Raw genomic sequence first — 19,003 nt, 5'->3', positions numbered from 1 at the left:
GATTTGCAATGGCCTCCAAGCCCAAGCTCATTGTTTGAGTTAAGATATCATCGATGCTCTCCTCTGCTAACCTGTTCCGATCTTCTTGGAAGCAGATAGAAGCGCTCATAACCTTGGCTAGCCCGGGGTTCCCTCTGGTAGAGCGGTTTCTTTCTAGCGATTGGATCAGAAGTTGAGCACCCCAGGAAAGTGTCCTAACCGTAGGACTCGAGGACTCCCCTTCCACATAGGAAGAGATCGAAGGAGGAGGGGGAGGCGGAACTTCGATCTGCTGAGGAGCAGGAGCAACGATCTCTACCTCTGGGATCGGCTGCTCCCGAGGTCGGGGAGGTGAGCTCGGTACCTCTACCAATTCCCGCTGGGGGGTCTGAACATCAGCAATGGTGGCCCCCTTTATCGCCCGCACTTTTCGGGAGACCTCCCTCTTTCGCTTGCTACTCTCCTTGGAAGCGTCGTCGCCCGCCATACCTGTACAAAAAAGAAGTTAGTGAGTTCGCTAAGATTCAGAGGCGAGAGATATGGATAGTACCAGGGCTGAGGTCAGAGAGCTGAAGCTCATAGTCTTCATCAGTGATCAGCTATATCATCCAATACTTCAGTTTGGCCATCACCGCGTCTAAGCAAGAGAATTTCTAGGTGGACGCTTGAGACTTTAACCCTTTCACCATGGCATCTTCGTCCTTATTTAAGGCGATCTTCTTCAGGATCGAAGTGACCAAGTGTTGCCAACTCTGTGGGATACCCTCAAAGCCGTTCGAAATCTCGCTCCTCAATATAAAAAAGCGATCCTTTCAATTCTTTAATGAAGAAGGGAGATCGGTAAAGAGGGAGCAGTTCGGCTTAGCATGAAATAACCAAAACTCATCATCCTTCCTTTGGGCAAGCCTATGTAGCTCGGCAAAGACTTTAGCTATGGGTTCCAGTCCCTTAGCTTGGTAGAGGCCCCGAAAAGCTATTAAAGTCCACCAGGAGTTCGGATGCACTTGAGCTACCGAGACGTGGTGGAACTTTAGGATGGCCTTGTAAAACTCGTCCAAAGGAAAACAAAGTCCTGCCTTCAGCTGTTCTTCATATACTATAAGGAGATCGCCTTCATCAAAGAAGTGATCGGCTCGAAGGTCGCCATGGCACTTGATCAGCTCGAAAGAGTTGATCCGCAGATTGTACTATTGGCTTATAGATTGGAGATCGATTTCTCTCAGGACTGAAGGCAACTCATCAACTGGCAAATTTTCTCTTCTCAAAGATGCTCCTCGCCTCAGTCTGGTAGCTGGACCAGTAATCGGAACGATGGCCGTGCTGGTTCAACCGCCTGATCTAATCACATCGCCCTCTTTTGAGGTCTACAAAACATGGACGAAAGGCAGGCTGCAACTCTCTGACCCTCGGCGCCGCTCATTTTCAGAGAAAAACAAAAGAAATTAACCGAAAAAAGAATCAAAATCTTTACCGGAATGTGATCAGTGCCGGAAAAACTTGAGAAAACGAGAGAATGTTGAGATTGCTAGGGAAGTTCTGAAAATGACAAAAGGAAGCAACTGACTTACCCTCCCCCTATTTATACCCGTATGAGCATTTAATGCTCACGAAGTCCCAATCGACGCATTGGTTAGCGGAATCAGTTCACTTTCCTGACACGTTGTAGGAAGGTTCCAGAAACACAATAATAAAATCGAATAAATGAGATCGTTTAGTTAGGGTTATCGGATTGAGAAAACTTTCAAAACCACAGATCGGTTAATGGCGATTCATTTAGAGATCAGATCGGATATGCATATCAGAAATCGAAAAAATAACTAATGCAGTAATAAAATAAAAACCTTCTAATAAAATTTCATTTAATTTCAAAAAGATCGGATTACATTATTTGGGCTATCTCAAGGGATCGAATTACATCATTGGGGGAATCTTTAAAAATAGGATTACATCATTTGGGCGATCTCTAAAGATCAGCACTACATCTTACCTAATAAATCAGCACTACATCTTACCTAATAATGGCCTATGTTAAAGCATAGTCTTATGGCTGAATCAAAAGATGTGTTTGATCAGAAAGCCAGCCACAAGTATTGGATAGATGTGCAGCTCAGATAGGATGACTATGACTCTCATGATATTGAGTGGAGTCATCGCCGATGTTATTGGCCAGAACCAAGTTGCAGTCGAGACGCCCGATGCAGTGAGGGACCAAATGAACTTCAAGAGGCGATCACCAACATTAAGATTGAAATTAGCAGTCCTCTTGCCCGAAATCAGTCCACCCATTACATTGATAGACCGATTCGAGATCGGCACGTTCGTCACTTTCGATCTTGATTGGTAAATTAGTCCGGTTCCATCACTGTCATCAGATAACGTCCTTATGGTTCTCCGATCGCCGGGGTCATAAACTTTCAGGTGAAGGGCGAAGGAAATAGTCGGGAAAAGATCAAAAGCGGCCATAATTAGAATTTTTTTACCGGAGAAGCTTGAACTGGAGAAAAAGAGCATTGAAAAAAAAACTGAAGGAGAAAAGTGAAGTGTGAAGGGGATTTCCCCGTTGGTGCATATATATATAGGGGGTTGGGCATTTATTGCATACAGAAATCAAAGCGGATGTATCAATAACTGAAGAATTAATTGCGTTGACCAATGCAAGTTAGATAAGAAAGAAAGATCTAGAATGGGAGAGATCGGGAAATGAGAAGGGACTTGATACTAGAGAGATTGGAAAAGGAGAGGGTCATAATAAGGAGATCGAAAGAAATAGAGATCGGAGAGCACGGAGAGATTGAATAGCCTTCAGATAACTCTCTTCATAATCAGAGCCGAGTTAATTAAAGTGTTGCAGGCGTGATCAAATCTTTACCGCACGCCTCATTTGCAGAAACGCCTACCTAGCTGACAGACGCCAAAATAGTTATGACAGTCCTGTACATTTCGATCTCCACCGATGATCACAATTGTAAGGATAGACCCAGAGCCCTTGGATCAAAAAGTAGATGACAAGTTCAGCGCTTTTTATTCCTAGCTTTTGGATTCATCTTATAAGGCAAGACCCTGAGCCGTTGGATTAAAAGAAGAAAGGACGAATATTCTGAATAAAATCCTAACCCTCCATTTTGATTCTCTTTAATTCTCAGGCATCGGATTGTGTCCTTTTGAATCTAAACCCTCCGTCTCCCTTGATCAGATCCTAACCCTCCATGATGAGCACCCGTTCCCTATAAATACCTGCATGCAATACTATAGAAGGGACAGACAAAAAAGGTAGTGGTGATTATAGTGGAAAGACTCTGAAACTTGATTCAGTCTTGCTACTTTGCCATTCTGAGCTTTTGAGAAACTTTAGAAACCAGTTTTATTAAGTATCTTCATCGAAGGAGTTCTGAACCCTAAAATTTTCATTTTCAGTGCCTATTCATTGCTCTGTAAGGCTATTTTCTTTGTTCAGTTTCATTCTCACCTCCCTAATATCAGTACATTACCCTCCAAACTCAACTTCATTCCGACCTGGTTCCCGCTACTTCGAGTAAGTATTAGTTTTTTGGCCGTCAGCTTTCACCTCTATAAGATTTGCGGACGCCGGATTTAGCCCATTAGTCTCCTCGACTCCTCACAGGTAAGTGTCTAGACTGTCATTTTGTCGAATACTCGTGCTTTAATTTTCTCCGTTATTATTCTTAAAACTTTTGTTATATTCAGTCGCACTAAAATCCTAAAGTAGATTGTCCAGGCCAATAGTCATTTCCCGAGTCTTCTTTTTCTATTCATTCGTAAACTCTATTTATCTCCTCATAGTTTTCATTTCCTTTAAACATGGATGTTCAGGTCATGGACAACATGTAGATAATCTAAAAGATATCGGTAGAAGTATCTTAACATGAGAGCTTCAGGCCTGAATGAATAAAAAAAATGACAAAAGATAGGCGTAGCAAAAGGTTAAATAAATCAGAAATCAATAGGTCAAATAAAAAAGTTATGAGATCAGGCCTTAGAAACAAAACTAGGCAAAAGTACTATAGATCGAGGATTAAGATGAAATCAGATCCCGGGCTAGCAACAATAGAGATTAGATATTGCTAGTCGAAGAGTTCTAATAAAATGATCAGACGAAAGATCGACAAAGAGTTCAGTCTTTAGTCCACTATCTAGTTATAGGGTCCTGAAGGCTAGGAAAAGCTTTACCCGAACTTCCTGTGTTTTTTGTACCCTACCCCCTAAAAATGAAGGCGTCAAGAGAGACCCTTTACTTGAATTCTTAGTCTCAAAGTCCTTACAAAATGCCATTCTAGCAAACGTTAAGAGCTCGAGAGAGAGTTCTTACCCGAGCTCAGCTTAATTCTTAAACACAATTTATAGGGAGATCGAAGGAGAGTTCTTATCCGAGATCCCTCACTTAAAACTTTAAACATAATACTTAAAGAGATCGGGGGAGAGTTCTTACCCGATTCTCGTCCGAAATTTCAATAAAATATAGAGAGATCAAAGGAGAGTTCTTATCCGAGATCCCTCGCTTAAAACTTTAAATAGAATACTTTAAGAGATAGGGGGAGAGTTCTTACCCGATTCTCATATGAAATTTTAATAAAATATAGGGAGATCAGAGGAGAGTTCTTATCCGAAATCCCTCACTTAAAACTTTAAGCAGAATACTTAAAGAGATTAGGGGAGAGTTCTTACCTGATTCTCGTACAAAATTTCAATAAAATATAGGGAGATCGGAGGAGAGTTCTTATCCGAGATCTCTCACTTAAATCTTTAAACAAAATACTTTAAGAGATCGGGAGAGAGTTCTTACCCGCTTCTCATCCAAAATTTTAATAAAATGTGGAGATCATATGAGAGTTCTTATCCGAGATTCTTCACCCAAAACTTTGAATAGAATACTTTAAGAGATCGGGAGAGAGTTCTTACCTGATTCTCAGCCAAAATTTTAATAAAATATGCGGAGATCAGAGGAAAGTTCTTATTCGAAATCTTTCACTTAAATTAATATATCAAGAGATCGGGAGAAAGTCCTTACCTGAATTCTCTCAACTAAAACCCAAATTAAAACACCACAACTTCGATACACAAAGTAACCCCTAGACAAAATCTGCTACCCGACACTTACTCACTACGGGTCATCTCATGTACTCATATCCTTGAGCAGCCCTGAAAAGTGAAATATCAAATATTCCTTTTACTCTTATGAAGGATTAACATCGTCACTCTAACCCCCAAATTACCAATTTCAATTTATAAAGAGCATAATGTTAAATCTGCTTACCCTCGTTGAGGGATAAGGTGGGGTGCCTAACACATTCCCCACCCGTATACGGATCCCGAACCTAGAATCTCTGTTTTCAAAGTGATTTCTTTTTAATTTACCTTTACAAATGGTTTTCTTTAATTTTCCTCAAAATTAAAGTGGCGACTCCTCACTTTTCCCACTTCAGTGAGAGCTCGTCCAGGCGACCACAAAAATCCTTGCGACAGCTTGGCGACTCCACTAGGGACTTGTCACCTTAATCCTGATTTAGAGGTCCAAAAGCAGATTTAATTTTATGCTCATTAGGGGGTTTAATTTACAAAATTTGAAAATCCTGATATATTAATTATTATTCTATCTAACCATTTTGCTTACTTTGGCTGTCTTATTTGTCACAGCAATTTTTGTCTAAAACTTCCCCCATACAGGGAAGAGATAAATATGTCCCTTCACACACTGATCACTTATACAACGTCCTCACACACTTCAGCCCTATACCCAGGCTTTCTTACCCTTTTAGGAAATAGGAGGGAGTCATGTAGCGGTACCCGTGGGTTTTACCCCGTTAGTATTCGTGAAGGATTCTGCTCAGATTGGAACTTGTTCCATCTACTGTGATACCCGTGGAATTCTCCCGTTAGTATTGTGGTGATGGAATGGGGCTCCACTGTTTACAGTAGGGATAACTTGGGAACTTTTGGCTTTTAGAAAATTAGACCTTGAGCTAAACTATCACAGTATCTGAAATCCATAGCAAACTACCTCATAAGATAGAACTATTCAATTAGATAGGACTTACCCGGTACTAGGGTTCTCCCTATTTTAGGACAAAAGGGACATACTTGCTTTCATCTTACTCCATTTGTATTTTTAAAATTTTAAAATAAGGGGTAATTTTGAATCATACTGTTAGAATGATCTAACCACCTTCCTACTTTGATAGGTGTACGAATATCGCCATGCCAACAGTATAATTCAAAATTATCTGAGTTTATTCTGCTAACAAATTTTCTCCGCAGGCGTTATAAATTGGGGTCTGTAAAAGGGTAAAACGGAAACTTTAGTATAGCATCCTCGAGTCAGTCAACAGAAGAAGTTCCAAGGCAGTAACGGAATGCTAAACAATGGCCCGAACCGCTTCATAGTTCAGAATCCCCTCAGATTGATGACATAGGGGCGGACATCGGCCCATGACCTCCATTCGATCCAAGCAAGTTTGAGGTTAGAATGATCGGTCTTGAGGATCTATCCAGCAGTTGGAAATCACTTCCTGATCATGTCAAGGCAAAGTTTAAGGAAAAGTATGGAAGGATTGCAACCTTGATACGGGTTAGAATACAAGTTCCAGTATTGAAAGCCATGCTATCTACTTGGAATCCCAAGTATGGGGTGTTCTCCTTCAACGACATAGATACAACTCCCACTATGGAAGAATATTAGACGCTGTTAGAAATCCCTTATGTGGCACAGAATCGGATCTACCTACACCTTGAGCATAGACAGACTTGGAAACGGTTAGCACATATACTGGGAGTCTCTGCTGAGGAAGCGAGGGAAAAGGAAACTGTCAAGGGAAGCACACATGGCTAGTATTGGACTTACATCAAAAAGCATTTGGACCTGCACATTCAGAACAAACAATGGGAATAGGTTTCAATGGCATTAGCTCTGGGGATTTACAGCCTGATCTTGTTTCCCGGACCTTTGGGAGTCGTAACTCACAGCATCATAGAAATGTTTTGGGCAGTAGAGAAGCAAAACGTCAACCCAATACCTGCAATCCTTACAAAGACCCTTTTGACCCTAACCTATTGCCAACAACAAGGTAAGGGAACCATCAAGTGCTGTTCTCAATTGCTACATCTTTGGATCCTCAGCCACATCTGCCCTTTGGAAACTAGGGGATTAACTTGGTATCCCAACCAGCTGCTCATTGAAAAAATGGCTAGACTGACAATAAGTCCAAAGGATGAGCTGCAATGGCAATAGCAGATTCTAAGTTTTAACAGTCACAACTATTGCTGGAGGAAGCTATAGACTATGGGTCAGCCTATTTTGTTCAGTACGGGGAGTAGTCACTCGATACCTTTGATCAGAGTGACCGGATACACAGGTTACATCCCCGCTTTGGTAATGAGGCAGTTCAGTTTAACCCAATTCGTGCCCAATGTTGAAGAACTCCATCAAGCTCATTTCTACCATAAACTCAGCTGAGAGGAAGAACTGAAAGTATTTTGCAAGTCCTGGGAAAAGGTCACTATGATTGAATGGTCGCCTAAAGGGCTAAGCACCACAGAAGATTACCTCAGATGGAAGGCAAGTAGAGATCAGGGATACCCAGTTTTCGAACCAACAGAACCAAAGGGCAGCACGCCTCATCGGGAAGTACTTTCAAAAGAAGTTAATGTCGAGTTAGTCAGCTCTCTACAGAGTTCGAATGTCGAGAACCAGCAACTACAAGAACGGATAAGGCAGTTGGAAGACCAATAGCAAATCTTGAAAAAGGAGGTGAAAAGGCTTAGGGAAGAAGTGACTACAGAAAAGGCAAAATTTGAGGAACAAGAAACACGGTGGGAAAAAGAAAAGATTTCCCTCCAAGGTGTAATAAGAGAGGCAGGAGTTCAGAAGGGCAAGTTACAAGAGAAAATGGAATATCAGGAGATACTCATGGAAGAGTATAAATAAGAAAGCAAAAAGAAGAAGCTTGAACTAAAAGAAGAGGCACAGCTGATCAATGACATTTTGAAAGAATGTGCTAAAGAAAGGAAAGAAAAAGAAAGGCAAGCAACCCTTAACCAAGAGCTGAGAGAAAATATTGACCAGCTAGAAAAAATGATAGCACAAGGGAAACAAGAGCTCCTGCCAGAATCTGAATATGCCTTGAGGATATTTAATCCCGCCATACAAGAAGAAAGACTCTATGAGTACCTCAAAAGATGTCATTGTATTTTAAAGAGTCTCCCTGAGCCTAGGCAATTGTAAAAGAATGTTATGTATGAACTGTTTGATTAATGTATCGCTTTGGACCATTGTTTAGCGAAATGTGAATGAATAGTATGACTCCCGTAGGAACTATCCTCGCTAGGGTTATGCGAAAATACGAATGTGCTATATGGACAAGTATCATAGACATGCATCCGATCCAGTCATTCACCGTTAGACTATCGAGTGATGCTATAATAAGATTGACGCAATTATCCTTCTACAGATTCCATTTTTTTTTTTTTTTTTGGCTTTTATACGCCACCGTATCCTTTGTCCAAGTTAGGACCTTTAATTTTAACAGAATTTAAAATTCATTTAACAATTTTCCTCACAGGAAATCAACATTGCTCTAAGCAAAGTAAGCCTGACAGAGCAAGCAGTTCGACCGAGATGAGTGTACTTAATGAGATCTCGGACAAAGAGGATAATGGAAGATCAGAAACAAGTCCAGAACCTACAGGGATAAGTTTTCGAATTAAGAGACCAAGTCTCAGAGCTCATGAAACTAATGAAGGAGATATCCCAAAATAAGCCTGCATCAGAACCAAATTTGCCACTACCTCTCCCACTTCCTACAACGGTTGATTCCCACCAAGCTTCAACCTCTTTCACTTTTTAACCACCCATTTCGGATTCGACAATCACTGTCAATCTGACCCTCCTAAATAATGACTTACCTTTTCCCTATTACCCAGCTGTCTCAAATGCAGAGTTACACCATTCTATCCCAATCCCTCCATTTCACCCTGCCCCTTATTTCCCAACTGGGGGAATAGCTCATGCAATAGGAGGAGAAAGTAAAACAAGAGAGAATGAGAAGTTATCCGCTCTAGAAGAGAGATTAAGAGCAATAGAGGGACTGAATATGTATGGCTCAGTAGATGTGTTGTTGCTGAGATTAGTACCAGATGTGGTGGTGCCACCAAAGTTCAAAGTTCCGGACTTCGACAAGTATACCAAAAATTCAGATTCCCGCATCCATCTGGCAACTTACACAGCCAAGATGTCTGCCCTCACTGAAGATGACAGGGTTCTGGTCCACTTCTTCCATGAGAGTCTCTCCGGGGCAGCCCTGCGATGGTGCATCCAACTAAATAGGAGCAAACTGCGCTCCTAGAAAAATTTGGCTGACGCTTTCCTGAAACAGTACAAATTCAACTATGACATCGCCCGCACAAGGAGAGACCTCCAGAATCTGGTGTAGGGAGAGAGGGAAAGCTTTAAAGAGTATGCCCAGAGATGGAGAGAGAAAGCAGCGGAGGTATATCCTCCGGTTACTGACAATGAACTCTGCTCTCTGTTCATTGAGACGTTGAAAGCTCCGTATTTCAATATGATGATTGGAAACACCTCCAACAGCTTTTTAGACATTATCCAAGTTGGTGAAAGAATTGAAGCTAACCTAAGGTTAGGACGATTGCAGGAATTGACTGAGAATCTTGTGAATAAAAATCCCAGTTTTGGAAAGAAAAAAGAAGGTGATGTGCATTCCATCACCTGACAAACCCAACCTCCATTCTCCCAGAATAATTTCCTGCCGTACCCTCCTGCTCAAGGCCCGACAATAGCTAACATTCCACCTCCTTTTCCAAATTATCCTCACCCTCGCCCACAATATCCACTGCAAGCAACTTACTAACCCAGACCGCCTATTCAACTTGTTCAACCATGACCACCTCCTCCCCAAAACAATCCAAGACTACAGAGAAACCCTGATCCTCCTCTCCCCCTTCCACTCAGTAAAATATAACAATACATCCTCGGTATAAATCAGATAGTGCTTATCCCCCTGGACCCGATTCAGCCACCATATCCTAGGTGGCATGACGCTAGTGCCCAATGTGAATATCATGGCTGGGCACTTGGGCACTCAACTGATAACCGTGGAGCTCTCAAGGGAAGAGTACAGGCCCTCATCAAAAACCTGTGGCTAAAGATTGAAGGAAATGGTTCTCTCCCCAATGTCACTTCAAACCCATTGCCCAATCATGGTGCTGGTAATGGCATGAATATGATAGACCTTGAGGATGAAAAGTCAACTTTGGAGGTAGATCAACTGATTCCTCACTTCGAGGAAATTTTTGCAATGGCAGTATGAGAAGGTTACCTCTGCCCTCAGACACCGGGATCAGAAAGTGATACAGGATGTCCCTACCACGGAGGAGCGACTGACCATGAGCTGCAAAACTGTGATGAATTCCGGCAGGAAGTCTGAAGAATGCTGTCACTCAAAACTTTGAGATGCCAGTAGAGGCCAAGAATGGAGGGCGAAGTAAATACAACCAGGTTCGGCCGAGATGTCTCTACCCCCAACCCGAGATTAGTCTTTTCTGCTCCCAACACCACCAACACGTCTAATAATAATAATTCGAACCTCGCCTCAACTCCCAGTCACAAACACCCATGCAATGCCTTGGAACTACAATCTCCAAGTACTTACTCAGGAGGCATCCAGCAGCACTTCAACTCCTAGCCTCAACCATACCCACACTCAACCCATCACTCCTCCCAAACCATGCTTTGCTCCTCACGAGCATTTTAAAATGACCTACATTGGACCCTCCAAAGATACTTCTCCCTAACCAAACTCAACTAGTAGCTCCTCTCCACCAGATCAAGAAGTAGAATTTATAACCAGAAGTGGGAGATGTTACGAGAATAATGAGGCTGAAAAGAAGAAGGGCAAAGTAAAAATGGGAGAGTCACAAGAAAGTATTGAGGAGAAGGCTGTAAGGGTTGAGAAAGAGGAGTCTGCTGAACAAAAAGAAGAGGAAGAATTGCTGCTCCAAATAATGAAGTAGAGTGAGTATGACGTCGTCGAGCAATTGAGAAAGACGTCTGCTCGGATTTCATTACTGTCACTGATTCTAAGCTCGAAAGTGCATCGCCAAGCCTTGTAGAAGATTCTGGATCAGGCCTTTGTGAACCCCGATATCACTTTGGGGCAATTTGAGAAAATTGTTGGGCAAATTCAGGCATCCAGCTTTATTACTTTCTCAGAAGATGAGATAGATCCGGCTGGTTTGAAGCACACCAAAGCTCTACATGTGACAGTCAAATACAAAGGATGCATAGTTACTAAGGTTTTGATTGACAATGGCTCAGCTCTCAATGTCTTGCCTAATGCCACCTTGGCAAGACTACCTGTTGGCTCATCAACCATCCGCCAAAGTGCCATGGTGGTTAGGGCCTTTGACGGTACGAAGAGGGAAGTACTCGAGGATATCGATTTACCACTGCAAATTGAGGCATGCACCTTCAACGTCACTTTCCAAGTGATGGATATCGAGCCTGCATACACCATGCTATTAGAAAGACCCTGGATCCACTCGGCAAATGCTGTGCCTTTGACCCTGCACTAGAGAATTAAATACATTATGGGTGGCAAAATCATCATAGTGATAGGGGAGGAAGCCATGTTAGTCACCAAGCCACAATCAGTTCCTTTTGTGGAAACAATTAAAAAGTCCTTGGAAAGTTCTTTTCAAGCACTAGAGTTATAAGAAACTACCCTGAGGGTGGTTGCAAAGGTGATGCTTAAGAGCGGATACGAGAAGGGCAAGGGATTGGGCGCTGCGTTACAGGGAATTGTTGACATACTGGCTATTCAGAAGATCGGTCACTTCGGCCTGGGATATGAGGAAGATGCTCTCATGGATGGGCGATTCTGGATGAGGAACACGCTCTGGGATCAAAGGTTCGACCGAAGAGTAAGGAAAATGAAAGTTGTGCCAAAAATCACAGATGTTTTCACCAAACCTATCATTGAGAATCTAGAGGAAGGTGAAGAATCTCCTGAAGAACTATTCGTTGATGTCATACAACTGGAGTCCCTATCTGAAGCCCTGATCTCACTGATTGCTGAGGGGCAAGAGCTGGATAATTTGGCAGCAGAAGACATTCCTGTGCTCAATCTTGAGTAAAGTACATTTTGTTATCAACACTTGATCACTTTGTCCATGGTGACAAGTGTAGTGCTGTAAATGGACCCTTTTTTATGATAAATGAATTAATGAATTAATAGTGCGTTTTGCATCCAATTCTCTTTTCCTTAAAATTCATTCTTTTAATATACTCCACTCTCATTTCTTCAGGACCATTGACCGACTCACACCTAATAAGTCAATTGACTCAGAAGTTCCTTATGTTAATTTTGAAACTCCCATAATTGCCATTACTTTAAGTGATTCTAAAGAAGAACCTGTAGAAGAACAGGGTGAAAAAGACGAACCTTCCCTAGTGCCTTGTGGGGATGAAACACACACCATAAATCTAAGCACTGAAGAAATAAAGAGGGAACTTAAAGTAGTAAATAATGGGGAATTTCAGAGTATGGTTAGCTTGCTCAAGGAATTCATCGATGTATTCTCATGGAGCTATGATGATATGCTTGGATTGGATCCTCAAATAGTAACTCACAAGATCCCTTTGATTCCTAAGATGGTTCCAGTAAAATAGAAGTTGAGAAGAATGAACCTCGGCACACTGCTCAAAGTTAGGGACAAAATCGAAAGGCAGTATGATGTTGGATTCCTGGAAGTAGTCAAATACCCTCAATGGATAGCCAATGTTGTCCTGGTAATAAAGAAGGACAGAAGAGTCAGGGTGTCTGTCGATTATAGAGATCTCAACAAGGTGAGTTTAAAGGATGATTTCCCTCTCCCTCATATAGATGTGTTGGTAGACAATGCTGCCGGACTGGGGAGATGTTCATGTATAGATGGAGCATCAGGGTATAACCAAATCCCCATGGATGACGAGGACAAAGACAAAACTGCTTTCATCACCCAGTGGGGGGTATTTTGTTATCGGGTTATGCCATTTGGGTTAAAGAATGCTAGAGCTACCTATCAACGCGCCATGGTCACATTATTCCACGACATAATGCACAAGGAAGTGGAGGTGTATGTGGATGATATGATCATCAAGTCCAGAGAGGGGGAAAGTCATGTAGAAGTGTTGAAAAAGGTATTCGAAAGGCTCAGAAAGTATCAACTGAAATTGAACCCAGCTAAGTGTCTGTTTGGGGTCAGGTCGGGTAAGCTATTGGGATTCATAGTAAGTGAAAAGGGAATAGAAGTAGATCCATATAAGGTTCGAGCCATTCAAGAAATGCCATCCCCAAAGACAGAAAGGGAGGTGCGTAGTTTTCTGGGAAAGCTGAATTACATCTCAAGATTCATTTCCAACCTCACGGCTAAAGCTGAGCCCATCTTTAAGCTACCCAGGAAGAATAACACCGCTCGATGGGATCAAGATTGTCAAGAGGCTTTTGAGAAGATTAAGTAATACCTGTCAAATCCGCTAAAATTGGTTCCTCCAGTGGCGAGAAGGTCGTTAATTTTGTACATGGCAGTTCAGCTGAATTTGATGGGTTGTGTTTTAGGGCAGCACGACGACACAGGGCGAAAGGAAAGAGCCATTTACTATTTGAGTAAAAAATTCAATGATTGCGATTCAAGGTACTCATCCTTGGAGAAAACTTGTTGCGCATTGGTCTGGACGGCAAATCGGCTCAAACACTACATGTTGAATCATAAGACATGGCTCATCTCTCGAATGGATCCGTTCAAGTATGTATTTGAAAGCCCGTTTGTGCCAGGGAGAATAGCAAAATGGCAAGTCATACTCTCTCAATAAGACATTGTCTATATGACCAGAAAGGCGGTAAAAGGAAGCGTAATTGCTGATCTCCTAGCAGAAAACCTGATCTAAGATTATGAAGCCCTGGATTTCAAATTCCCCAATGAGCATGTTGATGAGGTCGGCAGCGAGGATAAAGAACCAACTGATGTATGGGAAAAGTATTTTGACGGAGCAGTCAATTCATCTGGTAATGGGATCGGAGCTGTGTTGGTATCCCCTAACGGAAAACACTTCCTGATAACTATCAAACTAAGATTTGACTGCACCAATAATGTCGAGGAATACGAAGCCTATGTGATGGGTTTATAGGCCGCCATTTAAATGAAGGTCAGAAAGTTAGAGGTGTATGGAGATTCGGCCTTGATCATTTATCAAGTCAAGGGAGAATGACAAACCAAGGATCCAAAGCTGATCCTATATCAGAAGTACCTACTGGAATTGATTAAGAAATTTGAAGAGATTTCTTTCACTCACCTCAGTCGGAACAAGAATCAATTAGCGAACGCATTGGCCACTCTGATCTCAACAAAGAAAGTAAACAAAAGGACTTCTATTCATTTCAAGGAAAATATATACAAGTCACTCAGCAGGTGGATCACCCCCAGCCTGCTCCCCAGGTACATCCTCCACTCTCTGATTCTCTCCCCCTCTCTCTCTCTGGTTCCTCGTCGCTCTCCCCTTCAGCATCTGGGGCGAGCTCATTCATCTAGGAGAAGTCCTCTTCAGGATACCACTTCCTCAGCAAGGCTAGAAGGTCATTATAGGCATTCGCATAAGCCCCAACCTCTTTTGTGGTGCTCTCCTCTTCCTTGGCTTGGAGCTCCTCATCCTTGGCTTAGTGCTCCTCCTCCTTGGTTCGGAGCTCCTCTTCCTTCGCTCGAAGCTCTTCAGTAAAACAAGTGAGATCGGCAGATCGACCAACCTGGGAGTTTTTAAGTTCCCACTCCACCTCCGCTATCCTCTCCTCATAATGCTTCATCCGATCTTCCATTCCAGCGATGTAGTCATTAGCAGAGGAGAGTTGAGCTTGTGCAGCTGAGGCGTCCTAGACCGCCTTAAGGATCTCCCTCCTTAAGGTGTGGTCCTTCTCTCTTATTAGGTGTTGATTTGCTATGGCCTCCAAGCCCAGGCTCATTGTCTGAGTTAAGATATCATCGATGCTCTCCTCTGCTAACCTATTCCAATCTTCTTGGAAGCAGATAGAAGCGCTCATAACCTTGGCTAGCCCGGGGTTTCCTCTGGTAGAGCGGTTTCTTTCCAGTGATTGGATCAGAAGTTGAGTGCCCCAGGAAAGTGTCCTAACTGTAGGACCGGAGGACTCCCCTTCCATATTGGAAGAGATCGGAGGAGGCGAGGGAGGCAGAACTTCGATCTACTGAGGAGCAGGAGCGACGATCTCTACCTTTGGGATCGACTGCTCCCGAGGTTGGGGAGGTGAGCTCGGTACCTCTGCCAATTCCCGCTGGGGGGTTTGAACATCAGCAATGGTGGCTCCCTTCATCGCCCGCACTTTTTGGGAGACCTCCCTCTTTCTCTTGCAGCTCTCCTTGGAAGTGTCACCGCTCGCCATACCTGCACAGAAAAGAAGTCAGTGAGTTCGCTAAGATTTAGAGGCCAGAGATATGGATAGTACCAGGGCCGAGGTCAGAGAGCTGAAGCTCATAGTCTTCATCAGTGATCAACTGCATCATCCAATACTTTAGTTCGGCCATCACCGCGTCTAAGCAATAGAATTTCTGGGTGGATGCCTAAGACTTTAACTCTTTCACCATGGCGTCTTCATCCTTATTTAAGGTGATCTTCTTTGGGATTGGAGCAACCAAGTGTTGCCAACTCCGTGGGATACCCTCAAAGCCATTTGGAATCTTGCTCCTCAATATAAAAAAGAGGTCCTTCCAATTCTTCAATGAAGAACAAAAATCAGTAAAGGAGTAGTTCGGCTTAGCCTGAAAGAACCAGAACTCATCATCCATCCTTCGGGCAAGCCTATGTAGCTCGGCAAAGACTTTAGCTGTGGGTTCCAGTCCCTTAGCTCGGCAGAGGCCCCGGAAAGCTATTAAAGTCTGCTAGGAGTTTAGATACACTTGAGCTATAGAGACATAGTGGAACTTTAGGACAGCCTTGTAAAACTCGTCCAAAGGAAAATGGAGTCTGGCCTTCAGCTATTCTTCGTATACTATGAGGAGATCACCTTCATCAAAGAAGTGATCAGTCGAATGTCGCCATGACACTTGATCAGCTCGAAAGAGTCGATCCGCAGATTGTACTCTTGGCTTATAGATTAGAGATCAGTTTCTCTCAGGACCGAAGGCAACTCATTAACTGGTAGATTTTCTCTTCTCAAAGACGCTCCTCGCCTCAGTCTGGTAGCCAAACCAGTAACCGGAATGATGGCCGTGCTGGTTCGACCACCTGATCTAATCACATCGCCCTCTTCCGAGGTCCACGAAACATGGACAGAAGGCAGGCTCGCAGCTCTCTGACCCTCGGCGCTACTCTTTTTCAGAGAAAAACAAAAGAAATTAACCGAGAAAAGAATCAAAATCCTTATCGGAATGTGATCGGTGCCAAAAAAACATGAGAAAATGAGAGAATGCTGAGATTGCTAGGGAAGTTCTGAAAATGACATAAGGAAGCAACTGACTTACCCTCCCCCTATTTATACCTGTCTTAGCATTTAATGCTCACGAAGTCCCAAGCGACACATCAGTTGGCAGAATCAGGTCACTTTCCTGACATGTCGTGGGAAGGTTCTAGAAACACAATAATAAAATCGAATAAATGATATCGTTTAGTTAGGGTTATCGGATTGAGCAAACTTTCAAAACCACGGATCGGCTAATGGCAATTCATTTAGAGATCAGATCAGATATGCATATTAGAGATAAAAAAAAATAACTAATGCAGTAATAAAATAAAAACCTTCTAATAAAATTTCATTTCATTTTCAAAAGATCAGATTACATCATTTGGGTGATCTCAAGGGATCGGATTACATCATTGGGGGAATCTTTAAAGATCGGATTACATCATTCGGGCAATCTCTAAAGATCAGCACTACATCTTACCTAATAATGGCCTATGTCAAAGCCTAGTCTTGTGGCTGAATCAAAAGATGTGTTTGATCAGAAAGCCAGCCACAAGTATTGGATAGATGTGTAGCTCAGATAGGGTGACTATGACTCTCATGATATTGAGCGGAGTCATTGCCGATGTCATCGGCCAGAACCAAGCTGCAGTTGGGACGCTCGATGTGGTGAGGGGCCAAATGAACTTCAAGAGGCGGTCACTGACATTAAGATTGAAATTAGCAGTCCTCTTGCCCGAAATCGGTCCACCCATTACAATGGTAGACCGATTCGAGATCGGCACATTTGTCACTTTCGATCTTGATCGATAAATTAGTTCGGTTCCATCACTGTCATCAGATAACGTCCTTATGGTTCTTCGATCGCCGGGTTCACAAAATTTCAGGCGAAGGGCGAAGGAAATAGTCGGGAAAATATCAAAAGCAGCCATAATCAGATTTTTTTTTTACCGGAGAAGCTTGAATTGGAGAAAAAGAGCATTGAAAAAAAAACTGAAGGAGAAAAGTGAAGTGTGAAGGGGATTTCCCCGTTGGTGCATATGTACAGGGGGCTGGGCATTTATTGCATACAGAAACCAAAGTGGATGTATCGGTAACTGAAGAACTAATTGCGTTGACCGATGCAAGTTAGATAAGAAAGAAAGATCTAGAATGGGAGAGATTGGGAAATGAGAAGGGACTTGATACTAGAGAGATTAGAAAAGGAGAGGGTCATAATAAGGAGATTGGAAGAAATAGAGATCGGAGAGCACCGAGAGATTGAATAGCCTTCAGATAACTCTCTTCATAATCAGAGCCGAGTTAGTTAAAGCGTTGCAGACATGATCAAATCTTCACCGCATGCCTCATTTGCAGAAATGCCTACCTAGCTGATAGACGCCAAAACTGTTATGGTAGTCCTGTACATTTTGATCTCCACCGATGATCACATTTGTAAGGATGGACCCAGAGCCCTTGGATCAAAAAGCAGACGATAAGTTTGGCGCTTTTTGTTCCCAGCCTTCGGATTCATCTTGTAAGGCAAGACCCTGAGCCGTTGGATTAAAAGAAGAAAGGATGAATATTCTAAATAAAATCCCAACCCTCCATTTTGATTCTCTTTAATTCTCAGGCATCGAATTGTGTCCTTTTGAATCTAAACCCTCCGTCTCCCCTGATTAGATCCTGACCCTCCATGATGAGCACCCGTTCGCTATAAATACCTGCATGCAATACTGTAGAAGGGACGGACAAAAAAGGTGGTAGTGATTATAGTGGAAAGGCTCTGAAACTTGATTCAGTCTTATTACTTTGCCATTCTGAGCTTTTGAGAAACTTTAGAAACCAGTTTTCTTAAGTATCTTCATCGAAGGAGTTCTGAATCCTGAAATTTTCATTTTCAGTGCCTGTTCATTGCTCTGTAAGGCTATTTTCTTTGTTCAGTTTCATTCTTACTGCCCTAATATCAGTACATTACCCTCCAAGCTCAACTTCATTTCGACCTGGTTCCCTCTACTTCGAGTAAGTATTAGTTTTTTGGCCATCAGCTTTCACCTCTACAAGATTATGGACACCGAAGTTAGCCCATTAGTCTCCTCGACTCCCCATAGGTAAGTGTCTAGACTGTCATTTTGTCGAATACTCGTGCTTTAATTTTCTCTGTTTTTTTTCTTAAAATTTTTGTTATATTCAATCGGACTAAAATCCTAAAGCAGATTGTCCAGGCCAATAGTCATTTCCCTAGTCTTCTTTTTCTATTCATTCGTAAACTCTATTTATCTCCTCATAGTTTTCATTTCCTTTGAACATGGATGTTCAGGTCATGGACAACGTGTAGATAATCTAAAAGATATCGGTAGAAGTATCTTAAGATGAGAGCTTCAAGCCTGAATGAATAAAAAAAATGACAAAGATAAGCATAGCAAAAGGTCGAATAATTCAGAAATCAATAGGTCCAATAAACAAGTTATGAGATCGGGCCTCAGAAACAAAATTAGGCAAAAGTACTATAGATCGGGGGATTAAGATGAGATCGGATCCCAGGCTAGCGACAATAGAGATCAGATATTGCT

This window comes from Hevea brasiliensis, chromosome 8 (assembly GCF_030052815.1).
Source record: "Hevea brasiliensis isolate MT/VB/25A 57/8 chromosome 8, ASM3005281v1, whole genome shotgun sequence".
Lineage (NCBI taxonomy): Eukaryota > Viridiplantae > Streptophyta > Magnoliopsida > Malpighiales > Euphorbiaceae > Hevea > Hevea brasiliensis.
The sequence above is the reverse complement of the archived record's forward strand: the minus strand, read 5'-3'. Positions refer to the sequence as shown.